The sequence below is a fragment of the Meleagris gallopavo genome, chromosome 12 (assembly GCF_905368555.1).
Source record: "Meleagris gallopavo chromosome 12, MGAL_WU_HG_1.1, whole genome shotgun sequence".
NCBI classification, from domain to species: Eukaryota; Metazoa; Chordata; class Aves; order Galliformes; family Phasianidae; genus Meleagris; species Meleagris gallopavo.
Genome location: NC_139415.1, coordinates 7,213,898 through 7,235,952, shown reverse-complemented (window position 1 = coordinate 7,235,952; position 22,055 = coordinate 7,213,898). Strand labels below are relative to the sequence as shown.

At 39.2% G+C, this 22,055-nt stretch overlaps 1 protein-coding gene across 1 annotated transcript in view; it reads right to left on the bottom strand.

Moving 5' to 3' along the window:
• PRTG (protogenin) overlaps nucleotides 1–22,055 on the bottom strand; it is an 88,055-nt gene that overhangs the window by 62,622 nt on the left and 3,378 nt on the right. The window lies entirely within an intron of this gene.

The following is a 22,055-nucleotide window of genomic DNA, read 5'->3' as shown; positions in this document are numbered from 1 at the left end:
TACTTCAGACCTCTGGCATGTACTACCTTTTTGAGATCAGAGGGAGAGCAGGAAGACTAGAGAGAAATGGAGATTGTTCTGATGCTATTAATTCTAACAAAGTTTTTTGTTGTTGTTTGTATGTTTCTATATTGTTTTTAAATGGATGTTAAGTATGCCAAATTTCAACTGAACATACAAACACAGACGATAATAAATAAATAAACAGCCAGATATTGCAAAAAGAGAATCAGAAACACCACTGAAAGCCATGTAAACATGGAGAATGAGCCAAGTATGGGCACAAAATTTGACATTCCCTATAGAGAAAACTAATTCTTTATACCCATGCCCCACACTGCCCATGCTCATGGAGCAGTATTGGTAGCTTGTAGGCAAGGAGTAAATATTTCAGAGACATTAGTCATGAGACTCTCAAAATCACATTCTGAGTTTTGGATGCACCAAAATCTGCTCTACATATAGGAGCAATTAGGCAGCTTTCACTGATATATACCAAGAAGATCCCAGATGAGCTAATGAGTAAGGATTTGGGCCATCTGTCCTTTCTGCTATCCTCAATTCATTACCACTACTCTGGTCAAATCTCCTCGAAGCCCTGATTCCTAAGCCGATGAGTGAGCTCCTTCCCAGAGCTTGCTGCAGTTTCATCTCACATCGTGAGTTAATTACATCTGGGAAACAGTCTGTTTTGAAACTTACGGCCACCTTATTACAAAAACATTTACTCCTGGCCCATCACACACTTCGTTCTACCACTGAAACTAAACAAAGAGATTCAAGGAGGAAAAAAAAAAAAAAAAAAAACAGAAAAAAAACAACAGAAAAAGATAGAAAAAGTGTTATCCTTTCCTCTCACTGCTGCTAAGAGGTACTTAAGTAGCAAAAATTTACACACTGATTTCCAAACTAAGATGTAGATTATTTAGAATTGCTCTACAATCTCCAGGAAATGGGGGGGGGGGGGGGGGGAAAAAAGAAAAGAAATAATTAGCTTCATATATAAAGAATACATTTTAAAATTATGACGCAAACTGGCTTTTTTGTGCATTAAAATCTTCGTACAGCAATGTCCATGGAATCCTCACCACCCTCCACCTAAAAAAATTTGCCCAGGCACAAACTAGCCACTACTTCTCCAGTACTGAAGAATGCTATAATCTAAAAGCAATGAAATGGAGAAGCGAAGAGGTCAACAGCCTGAGCACCCTTGAACAAAAGTTCCCTTGGAGATGTCAGCTGCAATCTCATTTGTTTCCCCTAACACTTTCAGGTCTCCCCGCTCTTTTCTTTAGAGCTCCTAATTCAGTGGCTGACAAATGATCACTTTAAAATCTGTACAGGAATAACCAAGGCTGAATATGTCCACTGAAGGTAACTAAGCTCTCCAACCATTTGGGCTGGGGCTGGATTCTGTAAAGCTGCTTCTGACCACACACACAGATACACAGCTCTAACCACAAGCTTCTCAGAACTAACCAGTCTGAATTTTCACATTTACTATCTATTGTAGTATCTTCTTGTCCTGAAAAACTGGCAGACTAATCTTGACTAGGTTTTTAGGGTAATACACCCAAAGTTTATTCTTTCTTTCCTACAGTATCCTCAGATACTAGGAAAGTATAATACTGACTTACCAAATGGAAACTGCTGAGAGCAAGTTTCTGATATATCCCACTGCCTAAAGTAAAGAGAGTAGGAGGACTCCAATGGAGGCAGAAGTTAATTGACACAAAAGGAGAAGAAACTTGACTAGATAAGGACATTTTTTAAACCCTTAGGAAGAAGTGAAAATATCCTTTTCCTTATACGTCCCGATGTTTCAAAAATTCATTTTTCATGTTTCATTAAAAATGAAACAAGACTCTCTCTCTGCAAGAGGTCTTCAGAAGTGAAAGCCTGGGGACAGGGTCTCAGAGAGAGAACATCACCTTTGGTTGCATAGAGAAAAAAAAAGAACAAATGATGCATGCGGCTCTGTAATAGCCTCCCTTTGGTGAGCGGGTTTTGAAAACGGATGTCTGAAGTCAGAATTAAGCTTTACTGTTGCTGTTTTTCTATTCTCAGAAGCATTCAGTCCCGTAAATATTTGTTTTCTGGGCACATGACAGATCAAATGGCAGACCAGGCTTTCACCCTATGAACATATGGCTGGCTGTTTAAGCTCTCCTTCGCACAAAATAACTCAGTCAATTCATAATTATTAAAATAGGCATCACAGGACCGGGAATCTCTAAGATACCAATCCATTCTTTTGAGGATAAAAGTAATCATTTGAACTCAGAATACATGGGGTTTATGAATAAAGACATTCCTTTTGCAGCATATATTCACCACAAATTTTGGAAAGCGTGATTTATATGTCTCATGTACATAAAGAACATCAAAACAAAGAAATTCGGCTCTTCAGAAGTGTTTAACCATCTTTCAAAAAGCTCTCTTTTAAACACAGAAATATGCATGCAAGAATGTAAGAGTACAATCTAACAATTACACTGCACATCTTCTTCCTTCTACAGACCACCGGAACAAAGGCAGCTTGTTATTCATGACATATTGACATAACTGTGACAACAGTGGGATCACTGGCAGCACCAGTGTGCTACAGAAAGTAACAGTGGATCCTAACTGACATCCTAGCAGTTCATGAATGCTTCATTTTACTGTTTATTCTCCTGCCCATCAGGTGCTCTCAGAGCCAGACTGAAATGATAGACCAGGAGAATCACATTATGGCAACAAACACCAGATTTCTTAATCTGAATGAAGAAAGTGCAGGAATCACAAACACAAGCTTTTCACCTTATCAAAGCAGCTAATGATATTGCAACAACACTTTCCAGCTCTTGCAGTTATATGCAAGCTATTCACGTGACTACACACATTGTGTTACCTCACCTCAATCACTTAATAAATGGCAAAAGAAATATCACCACTATTCTCCCTAATGAAATCAGAGACATACATCGCCTTAGGAGTTATCACCAGCACTGTTTTCAAGGAAAGCAAAGACTGAGGCTTAGATACATGGTTTTGTATATTCAACATTTTATTGAGAGTATAACTGATACACCTTGAATCATATAAACAGGCACGACGGATTTGATCTTTTCACTTCTGAAGGCTCCCCAGCTGGGGCTTTCCCCTCTCAGCTTTATCTAATATCCAGGCAGCAGTGTGTGGCCACAGTATATGCTAACACACTTATCAAGGAATTCCCCTCTGCTTTCCTGAAGACAAGAAATGCAGGAAATAGTACAGAAAAGGCACACAGTAAGCCACATTAACCAGCTTCAAAGCTGCTCGACTTGTGTGGCTGCATGCATTCAGTAGAAAGAACATCAGTTTTTCTCTTGTAAGGAAGAACTGCTTTCCTTCAGCAGTTTGCAAAGTGACTGCCTTCTACTTCTTCAAAGTACCTATGCTTAATCCTACAGATGCCTTTCTTTGGAGTTGTTGCCATTCTGTGAAGAATTAGTTCTGCTTAATAGCCCAACTGTTGCATGGAGAGCATCCAGCACAGTTTTGCTCTTTACAACAAGAAGGATCAGAACACAAGCAGGACTGTGCAACAAAAGACACATTCCTTCACAACTCTCCTCATCTGACATAAAAAAAGAAAAAAGAAGAAAATCAAAAGAAGAATAGAAATAGAAAAATAAAGATCAATTACTACGATTCACAGGTTCCTCAAAGGAGAGCCCCCCAAAAGAACAATGAAATTGTGATAATCACTCAGTGAAACACAGAGGAAGCCGATTTTTGTACTGTGCAGCAAAAACCTCCAACACTGCAAGAGCTCCGCTCTGATCAATTAATTTCACTGCAGATGCCAGCAGAAGGGGAAGACTTCTATTCACCCATCATGTACTTTCAAAAATAAATAAATGCTATTCCCAGCGAAAACTAAACAAGACCTGAAGTAGAATGCAGTGCCCACAGTTCACCTCACCCTGCCCAGCTCATCAATCACAGGAAGCACTGCAGAGCGCATCCCAGGACAGCAGTGGGGCCCCACACATTCCTGTGCCGCCCACCGCCGCTGCGCCTTCCCTCACATCTAGGAGGAGGCGGAGGAAGAGGTTTCATTTCTTACCGTGGCAAACTGACACCATCCGCACATGAATGAATGTAAGCTGATACGGCGGTGCTGGATGTCTTCAGGCTGTCAAAACTGCTACCCGAAAGATATGAGCACTCTGCATTTTTTGCTTATAGTGTTTCAGAATCAGCATCCTGGGACAAAACACAGAATTTCACCGCAAAAGGTTGGGGAGAGGAGCTGGGAATTCAAGCCCTTTGGCCCCTTCTCCAAATGTCAACACTGCTGCATTCCCGTAGGGAAAGGAAAGATGCCTCCACTCTCAAGGGCCAAACGCCTTCAGCTCATTCCTGTCACCAAATGCCCTCCTACTGCATTACACAGACCAGAGATCTCCCCCAGTAGGTCTTTCTATACAGTGTACTAACTAACATCAACATTCTGAATGAAGAGCAGCAGATAGAAATACACCTTATCCACAAAAATATATATATATATATATAACAAAAGGCATTTTCAGTATTACGTATTTACTTAAAAATATTTAAATGCTCTAATTAAATGCTTATCTGCAACATTTCCGAGGTGGGAAAGGGGAGAAATTTACAACTACTGCAATGTCATGTAAAACAAGTCAGAAGTGTGGCTTCCTGGCAAAAATCATATGCCTGAAGTGTGGAGATGCTTGTATTTTTCCTGACCTCTTTCTCTCACTCACATGTCCGGAAAACAATCTGCAAATTTAATCTGAATGTACCATAAAAACTTTCATATCAAAAATCAAAAAGAAGGAAAAAAAAACAACAAAAAAATGTCTTTAGAGGAATTTACCTCATAAGGTAACTTATTTTAGGCTGTTTGCTACAGTTGATAACTGCTGGTAGGAGGCAATAGTTGGATTTCCAGTTTGCTCAGTCACAGGACAAGATAGTAGTCATGTTCTACAAAGTAATACCTCTGGTTATTAGATATACTCTAAATACACAATGCCAACCCAATTTTCATTCCTATGATTTTCAAAGGCTCATTATTTATCTCCAGCTCAAGGCCATGACTTAAAGCTACCTGGAAGGCACCAAAGTAGTGTTACCTGGAGCACAGAAGGCAGTATCCTCATCTCAGACATCATGCTCCAGGCTGAAACAAACAAGCTCTGAGAAAGGGGACTGATTCTTAGGAAATCAAAGTGCAAACATGAAAAGAGCATCACCAATCCTCCATGAAAGAATATCTACAAGTGGGTACGGAGGCCTATTCAACAGATGTTGTACACATCCCAGATTTTTGAGGCAGCTATAGAAGCATGTAACAGAGAGTTAACAGTTAAGCACTATTAGATTATTTGAATTCCTTCATCTCTTGTGCTTTTACGATAGTTTAAGTCACTCATTTATCTCAAGAAATAAAAAATTCTCCCCTTAACCTCAAAAAGAGGGAGAGGAATGAGTAAACAGACCAAGTCCCGCTGTATTTTCTTGTGCATTACACATTTGTGCTTCCATCAACAGAAGTTCAACATCTTGGCCTGAAGCCAATCAGAAATCCCTCATAATGCATTCAGTAAGCCAAATCAAAACAATATAAGTTTATATGAGTGGGGAAAAGAAACTTGAAGCTCATATTTCATCTCCTACAGCTCATCATGCTCAATCAAACAGATACAGAAGGTTAACTGGCAGGATCTGCCCCTTAATGCCTGTTATTTCCAGTGGAAGGAGCTGAGCAAAAAACCACTTTTCTCAGAACTTTATGACGAGCATCAGCCAAAATAATAATAATAATAATAATAACAACAACAATAAGGAAACCTGTCCCAGCTGAAGGGACAATGAACAGAAGGGGCTGGCAACACATTTTCCTCACACAACTCAGTTACACACATTTGTTACAAAATTGAAAAGATGATTCAAAGTTCTTAAAGCAGAAACATCTTCCTCTACTTAACAAAAGGGATTCTAAAAATAGCATCAGACAAATGGACAGATGGCACTCTTGTCCATTTGGAGAATGTCGGATCTGTACAAAAAATGTGTTTAACAGGTGAAAATAGGACCTGGATACTAACCTCAGCTTGACAGCTGCCTGTGCTGTCTGCAGGTAAATAATCAATTCATTTAATCCTCTACAACTTATTCTCCTTTCATTTTTTTTCCACCTCTAAACCAAAGGCAACACATTAATCTTATTTTACTTGCTTTAGGCCTCTCTGGATTGCTTAGCACCATATATATGAGAGGTATCAGAAACATTAATAACTAATAACTTTACACAAAAACTAAGAGCAATGTTGATAGAAATTAATGTTCTCAACCCTCTGCGACATCAACTGATCACAAAAATCTATGGATTCATTAGTAAAAAAAAAAAAAGAGAAAAAAAAATGAATGGGAGGGAACAAATCACAGGAAGGAGGAGGAAAAAAGAAAACACACACACACCAAAAAGCCCTAAATACACTGATGGAATTGAAATGATCTGTCCCTCTTCTTGAGCACCGCACTGCACTGATAAACTAAATCTCTCTTTGATTGAAGGCCGAATTAAAACAAAGCAATGCGGGAACTCTTCTGACCCAAAAGTAATCCACTCAATCATATAATGCATCCCTTTCCTTTTAGTAAAATGAATAGCCCTCCATAGAACCTTTTTCTTCCTTGACAAGTCCTTGACAGAAGAATGTGAATGTGGACAGTTAAATGAATCAATCACCAGCTGCTAGTCTAGGGCCAAGATGGTGAGCTGAGGGGCCTGCCAGAGTTCACTGACCACTGGTCAAAGCAGGACAAAAGCTTTGCCTCTATGAATGGCCCGCTTCTGGGATCCAAAGGTCACTTAGCTGCCTTGGAAACGGTCCCTTTTGGTTATTTAAAGTTCTCAGGCTATTCTGCCACAGATATTATTGTTTCAGGTGGTCACCATCTTTCCTCTTCACAAGTTTGTCAAAGGCCAGGCAACTATTATCTAGGTAAACGCAAGACAATGGCAAACACAGCAACAACTAAAGAGTGGGGAAAAGAACAATTAAAATAAGTACAAATAATGCTTAACATCTAATCATAATTCCAACTACTGGACATGCCTGTGAAAATCATCCTTACAGAAAGAAGATCAAGCACACAAAGTCCCACAGGATCCCAACAGGATCCAGGTGCATAATTTGTGCCAAGAGAGCAAAGTGTTTGAGTACTTCACTGCTTTTAAGATCCTTTACATAAATATGTAAGGGGGAGAAAAGGAAAAAAAAAAAAAAAAAAAGAATTTAAAAAAAAAAAAAAGTCTGTCCTCTAGTCATAAAAATCATGAACACTGAGGCATATTTTCAGAAGGACACCCTACGGCTCCAGGTAAGACCTGTGCCCTAACAACCACATGGTACTCTGGGCTGCATGCTGGAATGTCTTGTAAATATTTGAGATGATGAGGAGATTAAATAAATAAATAGACCAGATAAAGGAAGAGGTGAAACCCACAGGTGTTAATTTCTCTGCAGCACTACAGTTAACAATCCTCACTTGGCACCAATCTAAAACCACGCACCATGAAAAAAGTGCCCCTCTCATACACAAAAGAAAAAAAACACCACCATAATTTCTCTTCAGAATCAGATCACTGTGAGTAAAAGCTGGCCTGACAAACACCTGAGAGCGTATCATCTCAGCACTCACATAAGTCCTGTCCACACACAACCTTACACTGTAGTCAAATGTCTAAATCAAATGTGTTTTTTCTTAGTACCATGTTCCAATGTCATCCTAAGCCAGCTTACAATGTGATAAATGCTACCAACAGGTTTATAAATCTTGCCACAGCCCTCTCCAGTATCTTCACTAGTGAGCAAACATGGCTAATGATAATTCTCAGTGTACTGACATCTTTAAAAAAAATTAAAGCTATTGTTACATAGGTGCTCAGGCACCAGACTACACTTTAGTTGGATCATAAAGTTCTGTAAACTTAGTAACTTAGTCTTAGGACTTGAAGTAGGGAGTAGGTTCTGATACCAAAAGCTTCTTCCTGATACTCAGTCTATAGAAAACTCTATTAGATCCATGAATATTTATTTCATTTTTTGCTATATTATACATACATAAGACAAATGAAGCTAACCCCAGAGCCTTCCCACTAATGTGGCATTCAGTTTATCTGCCTCTCACATGTGTGTATATGCACATGATGAAAATTTGCAAATTCACATGCTTAGAAGCTAGGAAGCTGAGGTAAAAGTTGCTTATGGATCTTGATTTGCTCTGTTTGTATACATGCTTTAGAAAACAATCCAACTGCATGATCATACTTCCCCCACTATTCATGGAACCAAATGAACGCCGCTCACGTAACCAGCATCCATTCAGTATTCTGCTTTCCCTCCTCTGTTCAGTGTGTGGCCTCATTCCTTATTTACTGTACTCTACTAAGCACTGCCCTGAAGAAAGAGTTATTAACTTCCCCATAGCCTTTTCTGCCGGGCTCTGAATTACAGTTCTTCACAAATGTTAATGTACTTTCACAACATCTCGAGATGAGGTTCTATTATTATTTTAATTTTACGGTTGGGTACAAACAGTTGGATGGTGGCCCAAAATATTCACTAATTTTACGTGTCCAGGAGAAGACAGTGATCCTTCAAAAGTACCAGTGTGCTGCAACCACGGCTCCCCCAACTCATGTTACTTCCAAGAGATCAAAACTCAGAGCCTCGCATCAAACACTGAGGGGAAAAACAACACATGATCACAGGCTTTCTGTGAAATGTGCGGTCAGCCTGGCTTGTGTCACATAATACACAAGCTCTCGGTTGAAGCAATGATACAATTTAAGGCCTTCGGAGCTCCCCAGTCTGTGAGGTTATCTTTTGTGTTTCCACACTCCAAATTGAGGAATATCAGTTGCTCTGGAAGGTACACTTTGTTCTGCCATTTTCTCTTGAGCCAATCTTTGCTCCTAGCCTCTTGGTGCTCTCCTGCTCCCAACTTGTACCCACTGTCATCTCCAAACGGAGCCAACCCCAGGTCTCACTCTGCAGCCTTCTTAGTTCTGGTTGCTTCCCACCAGTGCATTTTTCCTCCCCTTCCTGACCTCCAAACACATGAGCCTGCTCACACCTCCACCTCACCCATGTCCCCTCCCAAACTTCCTCTCCAGGTAATTACCCCATTGTTTTCACTTACTTCAGCTTTCCATGCCAGCTGGTTTCTCCCAGCAGTGTTAGCTCACACTTTTTCTCCAGTTTTGAATTAATGAGGAGCTAAAAGACAAATCCACAGCTGCCTGGGACCACTTAGTGGGAAAGCCCATCTCAGCCTTCACAAGGAACACCCTCAGCACAAACAGCATGTCCTGTGTTTCTAGATGATTTTTTCTCTCAAAATCTACAGGACGACCGATTTTTGAGATACATTCATAGCAAGAGAAAAAGCTACTCCCAGACCAATTCTGCAACAAATCCCATCACACTAGTCCCTAACTGGACAGAAGCTTTCCTAGAAAAAGCAAAGATAAATAAAAAGCAGTTTTACTTTAGATTTGCCACTGAATGGGATAAACAGCTCTGCAGAGCTCTAATATGTACAAAAGCAAACAAACAAACTAGAAATATCCATCAAAGAGATGAATATTGCAGTGACATATTTCTATCCAAAGGGTTATCACATCAGACATTTGGCAACCAGAGCCCTGCAATATAAATATTTGGTAAGTTTAACAGCAGATAGTGCTTAGAATAAGATCATAATTTGCAGAAATGGTTATCACTGGTATTTTTAGCAAAATTTGTTATTTGCAAGCATCAACAGGCCTCAGTTCTACAATGTTTGGCAGACAATTCTCCTTCTTTGTAGAAAAGTTGGAAAGGTATTTCACTTTCCTTAACACAGACATTTTGACAATCAGAAATTAAGTTAAAGAAACAGCGGGTCACACCTTCCCTCTACTGTAGTACTAATCTATCAGCTAATAGCTCCTAAAAATGGTCTGACAATGGCATGACTTCCCAGATGGTCACAAATCCCAAGAACTTCTGCTTCTTTACCTTCAAGCCAGCTCTAATATCTATCAGATCACACAGAACACCAGTTGAAATTCATAACAGCTAACTGCATTAGTCTGATATCTTATCTAGCCCCCTCACAAGTATTTTTTCTGTCAGGCTACCAATCAGACAGGCACGAGGGTCACTGCATTGACAATATCCCAGTCTACATTTTCAAAACTTCAAAACTAGCGTCAGCGAGTTTATGTTTAAAGCATGATTGATTTTTCGCTTTTGGGCCAATTTTCTATATTCCATTGCAGTTTCTTTTTTAATAGCTTCACGATTATGTCGTCAGTAGAGTCTCACATTCAGTACATGACAAAAATCCCACATGCTTCCACTAATGCAAGGCATTAAAGTAAACATTAACACTACCAGCATTTACGTAAATGCAAACCATAGGTTTTGAATTATGTTTTATTCTCCCAACAGGATTTACCTCCAATGTCACCTCTTGGACACAAAGCGTAATAAGTCTTTGATACAACTCTAAAAGTAAAGAACAACTGTTTCCTCAGCTGAAGTGCTACTAAATTCCTAATAGTAAGTGTTAATTACATTCTTAAGATGAACTATTTTCACTACAATCTGGGACCATAAAAGAGCCTAATATATTATCATGCATCTCACAATGATACCTATTATCAAAATATATATCTCACCTTTTGCATGGATAATGGCTACTTGCAGTCAACTGATGATCTGTAAGTAAAGTTCTTCTTACTGTGCATATTTTAATTACTTATTTTAAATAAAGTCATGCAATCCCAGTAATCCTATGTGAGGGTGAATCTGTAATGCACTGTGCGGATTTCAGGGATTCACCATCTGAAAGCTTTTATTCTTCCACAGTGAAGGAAAGTTATGACCTTTGACATGTGGCTACGGTGCCAAAGAAACTGCTCATAAATGTGTGTCAGTAGAGAAGCAAAAATCAATAAACTCATTTAATCCACTGAACAATTATGTAGTGGGACACAATATATTTTAAAGCGCCAACTGCTCTATTCTTTCTCTCAAAAGATGAAAATTCTACCTAATGGATTTGGGGATATCCATTTCGTTTGGAGGTTTTACAATCTAAACCTTATCTTTAGCCCATTAATGAACATTTTAGCCTATTATGTCACAAATTGTTTGTACGTTCATTCCTGTTGTGAAAGATCTCTGATACAGCCAAAACCAGGTAGCACTACATGTAGCATTACAGGAATGCTAGCAGGTGGACAGACATCCTATTAACAACCACTACCATTTCCAGATAGCTGCATACAGGAACCAAATAAAAGCAGATGTTAAAAGCACCTATTTTTCACACAGTCTGCTCAAGAGCAGAAAGGACAAGATATTATTCATCACTCAAAGATATTATAGTTCATCATTCCACAGCAGTTTCAAAAGACCAAGTGAATGACTGCCCTACAACAGATAAGAGGGCTGCTCCAAAAGTAATGCCTCTATTTTATTCTGTTGGCCTGCAACATCAGAGGCAGATGTTGATGGTACGGCAGTAGAGGCTGAACCTTCCCACCAATATTCCATTACATTTTGTTACTGTGTGACAGATGGCAGCAGAGGGGCAGTCTGACAGAATGGTGTCTGACATGGAAATGTGGATGAAGCAAAGGGCTGGAACTGAATTACTCCATGAGGAAAAAATGGCACCCATTGACATTCATTGATGCTTGCTGAATGTTGATGGAGACCAAACAGTGAATGTGAGCACAGTGAGGTGGTGGGTGGTGCATTTCAGCAGAGGTGACAGTGAGGCACCTCCTCTGGTCTGTCAACAAAGCATTTAGTCATCTACTGTATGTTTTATGTGAATCAGCAGTGCACAATATCAGATGAAGATGATGACCATTAAAAACAAGTATTAAATGCCACTTGTTGGAAATGTTATAAAACTCCCAGCAAAGTTACCAAAATTTCCATAGTTTTATCTCTTGTACACTGTAACAATACTTACCTTTTCTAATACTTATTACATCCAAGAATTTAAAACTCCAATAAACATAATTATTGCAAAGAATAAGGTTCAAACTCTTAAAAGAAAGAGGAAAAAAAAAAAAGTTCATCAACTGGAGGGAACAACAGCCACAAAACCTCTACTATTGAGAAACAAACCCCAAACCCAATTACGTCTCCACTTATTAAATAAATGAAACATTAATTTTGATAATATATTGGGTGGTGCGTCAGAATACAGCCTCAGATGTACCAGTTGCATGAGCCATTGTGCACGGAGCACTGAAGATCTGTATTGTATATTTGTATATATGCATTGTAGATGTTATATATAGTTCAGCGACAATAAATTGAGCTGCCCTCTTAGTAAGACTGGCTGAACTAGCAAAAGCAGTATCAGCTTTCAATCTCTACTGAAGATCAATGGTAAATCTGCTTGCAAACTGTGGGCTAACGGGTTGTTTGCATAAATGAGCACTGAAAGGAAGATTAAGGAAAAAAAAAAAAAGAAAAAGGAATGGTCAGATGCTCATTCACGCTTTTGGGGAAGGCAAAGGGGAAGGTTTCACCCTTGTAAATTGGGATGCACCATGTACAAAGTTTCTCTCTCCTCAGGCAATATAACAGAGTCATGCCAGAACTCCCATAGAACATTTCCAGTTAACATCAATTTGCCGGATGTCACAGACAAGTTTAATGAACAAAATGATAGATGTCTGACAACAGCTTCATAAAGCCAATGAATTCTCATTACAAAGAGCATACACAATGCACAGCTCAGCCCGAGGCACATTTTACAGTTATCAGAGGTTTACTAGAATGTTGGTGTAGATAGTGAAATGGTAATTTAACGATTTACCCTAGTTAATCTGCTGATAAATTGCTCAAACGATTACTAACACATAGAAGATTGTACTAGCAAGAGAAAAGAAAAAATTATTTAGAACTCTCCTGCATTTCTAGGAGCTTAAGTTCAATTTTAAATCTTCATTGAAAACATCACTTGATAACTTTCACTGGTAACAAAACATAGAATAAAGAACAGTATCATGTAACATTGAGTCCTTTTTATTGTAAAGGCTGTCAAAACAGCTCTTTCTTAATCACAATTATTATCTGATTTTAAAATGACAGCCATACCACTTGAGACAAGATATTATACTTCTGTCCAATCATTTTTACCTCATCTAAATTTGGGGTCAAAACTGACCTCAAAGTATCTTATGACACTTCCCTCCTCTGCCACAGCTGTGAAAATAAGCTGCACTGGAAAACAGTACCTCCTTCCAGCTACCAGGCAGGAATAAGAAGGGGGGGGGGAGTTCCAGAAGCAGCTTTGCAAGTCCAAAACAATATCACAGCATATATGTGACATCCAATTTATAAAGAAAGACAAAAAAAGAAAATAAGAAAATAAAAGGACTACATGCAGCAAAACCAGCTTGTGCCTGGCAGGAGAACGAGAAAAGGGTGGGAACACTGGAAAGGACACAAATTTAGGGAAGATTCTGAATATTAGAACAGATGAATAAACAAATGTAGAGCTTTTCTATTTGATACTTTCTCCTCTCCAAGTTATCTTCAGGCGCACAGGAAGTGAGTGCCTTACCATGCAACTCAAGGAACTGGCTGATAGATTTGTAATGATTTTGGTGTGAGAAAGGGTGGCTGACCATCACTATTCCATATGAGAAATTAATTCTGCAAAGGTTGAGGGGATATAGAAGAGCAAGTTATTTTTCCGATCCTATTCCCTTGTTTTTTCTTTAACCTGACAAGGCTAAATGAATATCAGAACTTCAACTGGATGATTCAGACTGCATTTGGAGTAATGCAAGCCTTCAGAAGTAAGCAATGTGCATCTATCAGGATGTCTATAGATCAGCTATTACACGAGTGGAAAAATTACACTGATCAATTAAGAATCCAGCATTTTTTCTTTTATAATTCTATCAATTTGCCAAGGATAACAAAAGGACACGTGGGGGTTGCACAAGGTAAGTTCTGACCTAATGAAATGAGAACACAGAATGTAATTAATCAACACGAACAAGATATGAAGATGCTACCAATTAATAAATAAATAAACAGATAAATAAATCAGACATTACAGAGCTGCCACTGTTCACTGAATCTCCTTGAATTTCTTACATTCAGGCATCAATATATAAAAGACCCACATCTTTACAAACTGTAAAGATTTAGTTTAGCTGTTCCCTAGCTATCTATTAAAGAACACCAGATCACACTTTCAGCACTTATAGTTAACTTGTGTTCCCCTTTTCAACCCGGTGATTTCAAAATCATGTTCTGATACTACTGAACTAGGCAAGTTTTACTGCTTTGCACCCAGGATACTACTCAGCATAGCCTCTAACTAGAGATAGACTCTCTTCTCTAAAATACTGCATCAATCCCATCTAAAGTTGTGATTCAGAAAGGCATGCCAATCTAGGGCAGAACTGTAAACATACACAGAATGGAATCTGCCACTCACTCTAACATCTACTTAAGCACAGGCTTGACAAAGACAATTCCCGTCTGAATTCAGATTTGATGAACAGCAACATTTTGAGATAAAATCCATCTTACCATCAGTCCCATTATACTGGCTACTATGAAAAAAAATGCGTTCTGAAGATTCTATAGATGAGAAGACATATCCAAGACCCTCTTCTGTAGTTACATTTGTGCTTTTTACAACAGATTTCATTCGTAATTCAGAAATAACAAGCATTTTATTTCTCACTGCCCTGGAGAATTTCAATAAGGCTCTAAAAGCAGTCATCACTTTCATACTCAGTTCTTGTCAGACTGGAGACATAATTCACTCAGTAGTATTCTAGCACTGAAAAAAGTGATAAAATACAAGTCAAAGTGCAATCATAAAGTCTTGTGAGGAAAAGTTGTGATGATCATTATCATCTACAGAATGCTACCTTAGTTTTCTTTTTTAGTAGTGAACTCAACTGAGCAGATGACTTACCTGTATTTTATTCTATAGCAATGTCTCTTAAAAATAACCATACCTTAGCATCTCCTGAGCTATCCAAATACAGGACTTCCACACTTGCAGATTATTAATCATTTTTGCACATCTTTTTGCAAAAGAGTACTCTTACCTCCACCACTTGCTCCCTAGATTTTTTTGTATTTTATGTTCTCTGTTTTTGTGTTTTGTTTTTTGTTTTTTTAATTTTACTTTATTTTTGTATAAAGTCATTCTGTGTTTATGTTATATAAGGTCAAATAACATGACTCAATTTTTTCATGTACACACTCATTAGTTTAAACCAATGTCCAGATTCAGAAACAGGAAGAAATATGCCACGTGAAAACACTGAAGTTGTGTTTGTTTCCTAAGATCGTATTTCTCAAGATCACCTGACAAATTGTCATTGAAATTAACTCCCTACGATGACAGAGATTTGGGATATGAATAGCACAAGTAGCATCCTTGCCCCCTCATGCCCTTTTTCTTTATTAACAATCTTAGTCAAGGACAGGTTTCCAGAAGGAACAGAGTGCATCCCATGCTCCACACCAAATCCTTATCTCTAAATTAGAGACAGATGGATTTGAAGGCTGAACTATTCAGCAGGTAAGGAATTGGTTGGATGTTCACAACCAGAGAGTTGTTGCTAATGGCTCTATGTCCAGATGGGGGCCAGTTACAAGAGGTGTCCCCCCAGGATCCTTATTGGGACTGGTGCTCATCAGCATCTTTATCAGTGACATAGACAGTGAGATCAAGTGCACTCTCAGCAAGTTTGCTGATGACACCAAGCTGAGTGGTGCAGCTGACACAACAGAATGGAGGGACGCCATCCAAAGGGATCTGGACACTCTTGCAAAGTGGGCACAAGAAAACCTAATGAGGAGCTGCACTTGGTCAAGGCAATCCCAGATATGAATACAGATTGAGAGAACAACTCATTGAGAGCAGCCCTGCGCAGAAGGACGTGGGGGTCCTGATGGATGAAAATCTGGATGCGATCCAGCAGTGTGCACTTGCAGCCTGGAAGGCCAGCTGCATCCTGGGCTGCACTAAATGAGAAGTGTCCAGCAGGGAGAGAGAGGTGATTGTCCCCCACAACTCTGACCTTGTGAAGCCCCATCTGGAAGAAAGCATCCAAGCCTGGGGCACCCAGCACAGGAAGCATGCAGAGTCGCTGGAGTGGATCCAGAAGAGAGCCACGAAGATGATCAGAGGACTGGAGTACCTGTTCTGTGAAGAAAGGTTGAGGGAATGGGGCTTGTTTAGCTTGGAGAAGAGAAGGTCTCTGGGGAGACCTCATTGTAGCCTTGCATACTTGAAGGGAGTTTACAAGCAAGAAGGGGAATGGCTTTTTACATGGTCTGATAGGGGCAGGACAAAGGGGGGAATGGCTTTAAACTAAAAGATTTAGGTTAGATGTTAGGAAGAAATTCTTTTTTTCAGAGGGTGGTGAGGCATACAAACAGGCTGCTCAGAGAAAATATGGGTGCCCCGTCCCTGGAGGTATTCAAGGCCAAATTGGATGGGATCCTGGGCAGCCTCATCTAGAGGCTGGCAACCCCATTCATGGCAGATGGGTTGGAACTAGATGATCTCAAAGGTCCCCTTCATCCTAAGCCATTCTATGTTTCTGTAAGCCCCATCAGCATCCATTCCCATGACTCCTGTACACTCCACTTACTAAGGTTTCTACCTATTTTTTATTTCTATATTAAGTGTTCTTGTTGGTTCTCAGTTTTGCTGCCAACTTCTCAATCAGTATATCACTCATTCCATTTATTTCATGTTCCAGAAGTCTTTCCTCAAAACACTGTATATGAGCAGAAACAACTCCCTAAGATCATTTTCAAACAATGTATAGGAATATGTGCGTGTTCCTACTTCCTGGTCAGAAGAGGAATTAAGTTTATACAACTGTAAACCCAAGAAGTAAGGCTCCTTGACAAGTTTCTCCCTCCCCAGAACTTAAGTCACTCATCCCTTGTAATCCTCCCAGAGATGGTAAAATATCCTGGTACTTTGTTACTTTTGTTTGCCTCAAATTAATGATTAAATACTAGTAACAGTTTTGGATATAAAGCTTTTTATCAGCACTCTTATAACTTTCATAACATGTTCATTCTCACTATTTCGTCTCTCGTGTTTCATTCCAGTGCTCTGATATGATTGCTACAATGAAACGCCCGAGCCAGAAGTGAAGGTAACTTCTTCAGCCACTTTGCTACTGGGAAATGTACTGAGCTTTCTCATCTGCCAAATTCTAACAGGAGTTTTAAAAGCTCTTTAGTGTAACAGGGGCACAGACAAAGAAATTGCATCTTGTCATTTGAGGGATTATGGTAATAAGAAGAATCTAAGTGAGCTTCCCAAGCACAAATTAGACCTGCGTGCACCTGGGATCAGGTGGGAATGATGCTTAGACTTTCCCTGGACTGCAGATCCACTGATCTATCAGAAGTCCAACAGAGACATGCAATTGAGAAATGAGTTTTGGAACCAGGCCTTGACATGATGATTATATTATCCAAAATCACTTTGGTTTTTGATGTTGTTGGGTTTTGTTTGGTTGGTTAGTTGGTTTGTTTTGCCTTTGCAAATGTTCACATCGATAGAACAGAGCAAAGATTTCCCTTCCCCAAGAAGACCAAATTTTATTTCGTTGAAAAAATTAACCAGAGTTACAGTTAAGAGTTATGAAACATCAAGCAAAAATATATATAAATATCTGTCTGGTACTACTTATTTACATTTCCCTGTAATACATAAGGAAAGCCATCTCCCTCCAAATCCTTTTACATACAGAGAAAACAACAGAGAAGAGAAGGTTGTAACTTCATTATACAAACCACAGTCAAACCAGTGGCTTCATAACCTTCTCCTTTCTATGTCTGCTGTATCTCTATCTGCAAAAAAGTAACAATTTTATCCATTAAAAAAAAAATTTTACTACAGATGTAGGAAGACTACCCAGTGGATTTCTAACTGTCCAGCACAAACAATTTACTTTGATTTTTTTCTCCTCTAATTCAATTGCTGAGACAATCAACTTAAAAATGTAGGCTGCTTAAAATGCTGCTGCTTAAAAGCTAAGTAGAGGTTGACCCTGGTAACTAATGTTGACCATACAACCCACACTTGCTCAACAAAATGTGGAGATTTGACATTGTTGATTACTTTTTCACTTAGGTGGTGATTACCAGTTATAAAGACTGGAAGTAATCAATCCCAATTTAACAGCTGGGCCTATTGATGGAACGGAAAAAAAAACCCACAATGCAAAACTAAACAAAAGATAATGTTCACAATTTTGAATGTAAGATGTAGAAAAATATGAAATTATGAGGAGAACACCCAAAAACAAAACACAAATTTGTCCAACAATGGAAATGACCCCATTTCTGTAGGAAAATGCTTAGTAACTTCTAAATTCTTCCTCCAAGATTCTCTTTTGTCATTGTCTTAAGTTGTTCTGCGCACCATCAATAGCCACAGCTGTTAAATTGTGAGGACGTGACAACAAGTCTCTAGGCAAACAACTGCTCAGAGTGAGATCCTTTTCTTGAGGATAATCAGAGCTGGCTGACAAAAGGGGGCCTTACTGAATGCCCTTTCAACAATTTCTACACCAAGAAATGCAGAGAGAGAGGGAGGGGGAAGAAAGGGGTGTTAGGGAAGAGCACTACACTGCAAGAACAGAACAGCATCTTTTGCTGCACTAGAAAAGTAGAAAAGAAATCTCAATACTTCGCAACACCACCACACGTAAGAATCACACCTCTGGTCATAGCTCTGAGCAACTTTCCAGAAGTGCCATGCCACACGGAACTGTGTTTCCCTTTAACCTTTCTCAGACAGGAGGTTTTATTAGCTACAGAGCCCACCACCAGTAAGACCAAACAATCCTTTAAAAATCAAGTTGGTAAAAGCATTAGACATTATAAAGTGAAACTGATAAAAGTCAGTAAGGAAAACAAAACAAAAAACAAAACAAAACAAAAAACACATAAGAAGTCTGGTCATATTAGCTCAGAAGAAAAGCATGGGCACAAAATGGCTCAATTTGACATTATGTTTGACAAATTTGAAGCTAAAGTGTTGAGAAATCCCTTGAAAATCGCAATTCTCTAGTGACATGGTAGTGGAAACAAACGTTGTGCATATGTGTTAAGTAGAGATTCATATTTCTTTTGTCTGGCAATGATCTAAAAGCCCATGCTTTAGTCTGAGGAAGACAGTTAAGAAGTGCAGACCAGTTACTGCTGAAAGAACAGGTAAAGAAAGGAGAAAGGTAAGCAGTGGTCATGTCTTAAAGGAAGCTGACAGTTTCTTCTGTAAATTCGTTTTAGAAGCTCAGCTCAAAAGATGTTCGAGAGTTCTGCAGGAAAATTCTTAAAGGAAAAGTGTTAGAAAGAAAAACATTTGTCTTTTTTTTTTTTAATTTCTTCATTGTATTTCAGTTAAAAAACAAAAATCTTACTGTTCTTAACAATCAGCACCCCAACTGAGACATTAAACATCTTCCTCCTGCCTTAAATACTGGAATTAAACACACTAAGGAACAGCCACATCCACCCTCAGCTTAGGAAGCAAGGTTCTCTCCCCAGGACACTCAAATCAATTAATCAAAACAACAGCTATAAGGCAGCACTTGTAAAAACCAAAAACAAGAGCTTCCTCAAACTGCCTGTAACCATTCTAGTCCTACAGCATTAGGACTTGTTATCTCTTTCAATACAAGGCCATTCCCTGCACCAGCCATTTGCCACTTCATTCCACCTCAGTGAAAAAACACTCGTGCCCTTCTGCCCCCCGCCTCACTGCAGAACTTTCTTTCTCTGTCCATTATTAATTAACATCATTAAACATACCTGTGAGCTGCAGAAAAATTTGGAGGATACATCAAATGACACAAAATAAAGTTCGTATTGTGTTAGACCACAGCTACTCACCCCCTTATCTAAAGTAAAAAACTAAATTAACTTAAAAAAATTAACAGCAGAAAGGCTGTTATCATTTCTGCCTACGTTCACATTCTACAAAAGCCACAGTTTGATGAACACTTATTTCTGTGGCTATTTAATTTTCAGTAGTCTTTCTCTGTCTGCATCAAGCCTTCTCACCTCCACATCACTCCTCTCAGTTACACCAGTACAACCAGTGCAAGTGGCTCCAGGACAAACCACATCAGGGAACTCACCTGGGTTAAAAATCACCTTTTATTTTAATTCTATTATTTTAACCCTCACCAGTTCCGTGTGCTGTTAGCCACATGTGTAGCTGTGCCCACACAAGGAAGGGCACAATGCAGAAGTGGGAACAAGCAGCTGGAACAAGCATGGTTTACTGCTAGGAAAGCATGATTGCCACAGTAGAGGATAAGGCTCAGTGGGAGGCACTCTTAAGTAATCAAATATTTAAAAGCAGAGCAAGAGATGTAGGATATAAAAACATAAACATTGCCAATTATTGACATTGCAGTGGGACCAGAAGTCACATCGCCGCCCCAGCAGGTAAGCAAAAGCACAAACTCTCCACAAAGCAGTCTGCTACGTGCACCAGGCCAAATATTTCATAAACTGTAAAATAGTCTAGGAATACTCCTCACAGCTGTATATATTCCATCCATCCAAGACTCCAATTCCCACTCATTGTGAAAAAGAAATAAACAAGCATCCTGTCCGGCCTCTACTCAAAGCCTGTGTTACTAACTTCAAAACATGATTCCTCCTTCTCCATTTTTCTTAGTGTTATTTTATTGGATGTCTGTACATCCAACTGTAGACTGTCTAAAAGTCTAAGGTTAAACTTCTATTCATAATTTACAATGCAGAAATACAGAAATCTCACTTCATTTTTAGCCGATTCAAAGTTGCACCGAAAGTGCTTGGGCTTTATCCACGTTCTACATTCCTTTTATATTCTAGCCAGAGAGCTCTCCCAGTCGCTGTGGCTGCAATAAGATGAATTTTGAGCAAGTCATTTACTCCTCACTGTTAGCACTTCACCCCCCCACATGGAGCCTCACGAAGAGGTACACAGGAACCTCCCCTCTCTCCCCCCTGTGTCAATCAGCTGCTTTGGAAACAGCTACAAGCATGTACTGAAACGAATATTTATTTTTACCTAAGCGATAGCTCAGCTCCATAGCTTCCTTCAAAAGAGTAGGGGGATCTTACCGAAAAAAGAAAAAAAAAAAAGCCCTAAATTAGTCAAATTCTTTTGTGCATGGATGAACAACAGGAAAGCAAAGCCTTGGGGCCTCTGGGGAGGAACCCTGTCCCTGCAGACCTACTCTGATGTGCTCAGGAGATAAGGCTCCATAGTGACACTTAAGGAAAGGCCTGCTCACATTTGAATTTCTGCATTCCTCAAGAACAATTCATGGCAATCACTAACTTTGCAGAGGAGCTACATGAAAGCACTGGCCAATGAATGAGGGTCATCTGCTCTTTATCACAAGGGTAAACCTCATCCTGGCCAGTTTCTAACCTTTTAACCCTGTGAATTCTTAATTTGCACATGAATAATGGAATTCTTGCCAAGAGTGCAACCTTCAGCTTCCAGTTCCTAACTTTAGAAACCAAGACCTGATCTCCTTGTGTGTTCAAATCTTAAACTCTTGGACAGATTAAAGTTATTGGTTTCCAAATGCAACACTAAACATTACAATTCTGAAGCAAAAGATAAGCTTACTGGCAAAAGCTCTGACCACGCAGAGTAAAAGAACATCCTCGCACCCTGCTGCTACCAGAGTCTAAAGACAGCGTTTGCTTTTTTCCTCCCAAGAAAGAATGCCCATTTAATGCCTATTCTCCACCTGTTTAGTATGTACGGTTCCTTCCATACCCTGACCACGAGGTAATTTGCTTTCGAAGCAACTGAGAACTGCCTCTGAACACATTTACAAGCCTAAAAAATCCCCCACAAGACTTCAAATTTCATTCACTTGAGACCTTTACAAAGTACAGCCAAGACACAACAGCCAGCAGAACCTGTAAAAATGAGATATAAAACTA